General features: G+C 41.3%; 1 long non-coding RNA gene across 1 annotated transcript; it reads right to left on the reverse strand.

The window, feature by feature from the left end:
* Positions 1 to 1,634: 1,634 nt before the first annotated feature.
* On the reverse strand, positions 1,635 to 4,557 carry LOC145538531 (uncharacterized). Its single transcript, XR_014076986.1, has 2 exons — positions 4,333 to 4,557; positions 1,635 to 2,941 (listed from the first exon to the last, which is right to left on the reverse strand). It is a non-coding gene; the product is annotated as an uncharacterized LOC145538531 (long non-coding RNA).
* Positions 4,558 to 4,780: the final 223 nt, after the last annotated feature.

Consider the following 4,780-nt stretch of genomic DNA (forward strand, 5'->3'; position numbering starts at 1 on the left):
AAATGAATATTTATGAATACAATTAGGTTCAGTGTAATACTTTACCAGAATCTGAGAAGTGAATTGATAGCTGTATATAAAAGGTTGTTGTAAAGAATAACTTCTACAGAATACAGAGCCTGGAGTTTATAGGAAGAGAATGAACACAGATCAGATCCAGTGAAAGATCTATCAATCAAGTATAGGTTACCCAAGGGGGTTAGGGGCTCTCGGAGAACAAAAGAACGAGCATAAGTGCAAAAGTTTAGAGTTTAGTTTACCGTACTTATAAACAAGCAGGAATTTATATACATTTATTTTCTATAAATAGCACTTAGAATTTAAAATTTGTGAAGTATCATTTTTCTTTCCCCTGAGAATCTTTAAGAACAGAACATTAATCTAGCTCTCTCAACAGGGCAGGAAGGTTTTTTGCAACACCAGTGAATGATGGAGACTCTGTTCTTTTAATTTTAAAATGCAAAATTGAGATGCAGTATCCCAAGTAATATGGGCATAAACTTTACAAAACATCATAAATATCCCTAATGAGGTTTTAGCTCCTAGTCATGGTTTCTCACTGGTGGCTGAGTTCTCTGTCTTCATATGTTTGTGAATTCTGATGGATTGAGTGAGCATGTGAGTATATTAGATGAAAGAACTGGGGCTGGGGGTTTGAAAAACTTGATAAATTAATCATCAATAATTTCCCAGTGTAGAATGTCTGTCTGGAGGATAAATTAATGGATAAATTAATTTTGCAAATTGAATGTTGCAAATATTCCATGATATCATTACAAGAGAGTGAGCATAATTTTGCAGACCCCACAGGAAGAGAATGTGAAATCCTGGCTGTTTTGCTGACTGGAATATTCACAGTGTTGGGTTGTTGTTATTTTCATAGACTTTATTCCATAAAGCTAAGGTCTATAAGGTTATGTAACATCACCTAGTTAATTAAAATATATAACTTACACTCCTATTTTTTTCCAAACTATTCTGTTTTTAATGGAAAAGGCAGAAAATGTAGGGACTAGGAGACGAGTTTTCCCAAATTAACGATTAAACTTCAAATACAAAGTGAACACTTGGTCTCTGCCCTTCTGAAAATAATGATCTCAGCTTAGCTCTAAAGTCCTTAGATTAAGGGTTTCATTTGTATGAAAAAGGTTTCCCAGATGGTATGAGCACCTGCAGATGCAGGAGACAAATCTATGTATTGGCTTTACAAAATTATATGATCAACTCTAATAAAAAATAGAAATGCAATATATGAGATAGACACTTATAAACTTTAACATTGATTATTGATGAGCTCTAACGGAAAGTTACAGTTTCCATTTGAATCATATTTTCATTGTAGTTAAAATTATCTAACAGTTTATGTCTTAAGCTCATTAAGTTCCTGTATCTTGTTATGTCAAATCCATTTTTCCCTCAGTTAATCTTGATACTTCCAGTTATGAAAGAATTAGTTATTAAGTTAATTCCAATATTTGTAAAATCAAGATTTGCTTTATTAATTTTTTTGAGTGATTTCTTTTACTAAGGTAAATGTATTTCTTTATCATTTATTGTCTCAGAGATACTAAAAAATTTTAAAGTCTGCTTGTTATAAACAAAAAGTAAAAACCAGTGAGTCGCTACATGTATAATCAGTTGCACATGAAGATAATCAAGGTCAGTTGATTATCTATTTTTATTGTTATAAGCTGGCATCATGATAATAAAATGTTGAAATACATATTAACAGTTCTGCTGACTGGGAATATGAGTGATGCTTTGTTTTCTTGTAGATTACTGTTATGTTGCCATTTATTTTGTACGCACATCTTACATAAACGGGATTCTGAGGATGAAAAACTCAAATTTCTGACCATTCCAAGTATTCTGAGGATGACATTCATGAACATAACATTTTTCTGATAGTTTCTTTCTCATAAGGTTTATAGTTTTTCAAACATCATTGTTTTCCCATTTTATACTAACAGCAATTTTTAAAAATCTCGACAAAATTTTGGCTTTATAATTCTATACTCTGGCTTATTTCTTATTAAAGGTATGCAAAATATAGTGAATGTGGTAAAAACATTTAATCTATACCCAGAAATATTGTTTATTTCCTTCCTAAGTGATCAATTGATTGAGTAGAGCCAGCAATTAAAAACTCCAGCTTTGTGGGAACAGGATGCAAAATTACTTTTAGTTTTAAAAATGGAAAACGTTTAAAGAAAACAACTCTGACTCTGCAGATTAAGCCAGACCTGGGTCAGTACCACAGATGGGGAGCAAAAGCGCTCACCCTTACAGAGCATGCAATTAAGGTATGCACAGTATGCTTGCAAGACATTGTTACATTAATAAATGTTACAAGATCAGTTTGAAAAAGTCTTTGGAATGGTCAAATCAAGGAACTATCAAGGAAGATTTGGAAGGAAAAACCCTCTGAGCTTCACTTGGAAGGGCTGTGTGTTGGAGGTCAGTGCAGAAAAGATGAGTGAAGCTGCAGATAGAGTCTGAGGCAGTGTAGGGAGATGCTGAGAGCCCTCTCAGTCATGGTCCACTCATCTGTCACTGCATTGCAAATCTTTCTGAGACTTGAAACAACAGCAGGTATTTTACCATCTTTCATGGTTTCTTTGGGTCAAAAATTTGGTGAGGGATTGGTTGAGCACTTCAGGTGTGGATCTTTCCTGTATTTGCAGTAAGAAACCTGTGGAAGGGAATCTGCAGGGCTGGATTAGCTGGGGCTGGCTGGGCACCAGGTCAGTCTCTTCATGCAGTCTCAGAGCATCTCCTTGTACTCTCTCCACACTGTCTAGGTGTGGCTTCCTCAGTATCCATGTGGCAGTTTGACTCCTTGCTTTACATGGTAGCTCCAGCTTTCAGAATGAGTGTTCCAGTGAGTCTGATGAAAGTTGCCTTGGAAGTTGTAGCCTTGGAATTCATGCAGTGCAGCCTCCTGTGATTCAATAAAGAGACACAGACTCATCCAGATTCTAGAGGAAAGTTATCAGGCTTTACCTTGATGGGGAAATGGTGGGGTTCTAGAAGAGTACATGATATGAAGGATATTGTTTCAGCCATCTCTGGCAAGTAAAATCTGCAGTCTTTAGGCCCCAATTCTTACACTTCTCACATACAAAACACATTCACCTTCACTTAAGAATAGTCCCTCAAAGTTTTATCCCCTCATGACATCACTCTTAAGATGTTGCAAATCTATAACAAGTCCATGTACAGCTGAATCTTTTCAAGTGTGGTTCTTCAGGTGCAACTTGATTTGTGAATCAATGAGGCAAGTTATGTGCCATCCCCCCACATCCTATAGATGATCTTGAGATAGGAATAGGCTAATCACTATAGGTATTCCTGTTCAAAACAGGGAATGGACGGGAGACTTACAACCATCATTGGTGGTGGTTTAGTCATTAAGTCGTGTCCGACTCTTGTGACTCCAGGGACTGTAGCCTGCCAAGCTCCTCTGTCCATAGAATTATCAAGGCAAGAATACTGGAATGGGTTGCCATTTCTAAAATCCACCTAAGAACATTTTTCAAGTTTGTTGATTAAGGCTCAATCCTACTCTCTGGGAGTTATTTCCTGTGGCTCTTGGCCCTGCATCCTGGCCACTGGGCACCACCCTCCGAGTCCTCTTTCCTTTTCTATAGAAAGGGGACCATATTTGCAACCCGAAAGTTTTCTCAGCCTGCTTCCTGGTTATAAAAGTTTGAGTCCAGGGGGGAGGGGGCTAAGATGGCGGAGGAATAGGACGGGGAGACCACTCTCTCCTCCACAAATTTATAGAAAGAACATCTGAACGCTGAGCAAACTTCACAAAACTACTTCTGAACGCTGGCAGAGGACGTCAGGCATCCAGAAAGACAGCGCATTATCTTCGAAAGCAGGTAGGAGAAATTATAAAAGATAAAAAGAGAGACAAGAGTTAGGGATGGAGACCCGACCCGGGGAGGGAGTCGTAAAAGAGGATAAATTTCCAAGCCCAGGAAACCCTCTCACTGGCGGGTTTGGGGGAAGATTTCGAATCTCGGAGGGCAACATAACTGGGAGAAAAAATAAATAAAACCCACAGATTATGTGCCTAAAGGCAACTCCCAGCAAAGAACCCCAGACGCTCGCATCTGCCACCAGCAAGTGGGGGCTGAACGGAGAGGAGCGGGCGGCACTGCTTAGGGTAAGGACTGGGCCTGCACGCCCTGAGGGCAATCTGAGGGAGCTAACGTGAGATAGTAACCTAAACTGTGGGACAGCCAGAGAGAGAGAACTATCCCGCGAAAAGCCCAAATCTAAGGCACTGCTGGCCCGCTCACAGAACAAAGGACTGAGCGATACCAGAGGAGAGCTAGCCGGCTGCGGACCGCCCCATCCCCCCGCCGGACACAGCAGGCCGGCGGGGCCAGCCAGAGCCGGAAAGGGGCAAACTCGGCCCCAGAGAGGGCACCCCCTACCAATCTGCAAACAGGCTCCCAGTTTCTAAGCAAAGACTGCCTGAGACCCCAGAGGGTCGACAGCCGCCGGGAGGGTCGCAGCCAGAGACCAGCTCCCCAGAACCGACACAAAGCACACCAGAGCCGGGCGCGCCCGTAAACCGAGGCGGGGACCAGGGAGGTGATAAGCCGCACCGCCCCAACAGGGGAGAGTGCGTTCGCCGAACTCCTGGCCGCCTGAGCAGCTCCGACCGGGAACGGCACAAACCGCGGGCACAACCGAGTCTGCGCCTTTGTGGAGTACCCGGGAACCTGAACCTGAGCGGCTTAGACCCGGGAAGTGAACGCATCTC

Source organism: Giraffa tippelskirchi, chromosome 1, assembly GCF_054371585.1.
Source record: "Giraffa tippelskirchi isolate mGirTip1 chromosome 1, T2T-mGirTip1v1.2.pri, whole genome shotgun sequence".
NCBI classification, from domain to species: Eukaryota; Metazoa; Chordata; class Mammalia; order Artiodactyla; family Giraffidae; genus Giraffa; species Giraffa tippelskirchi.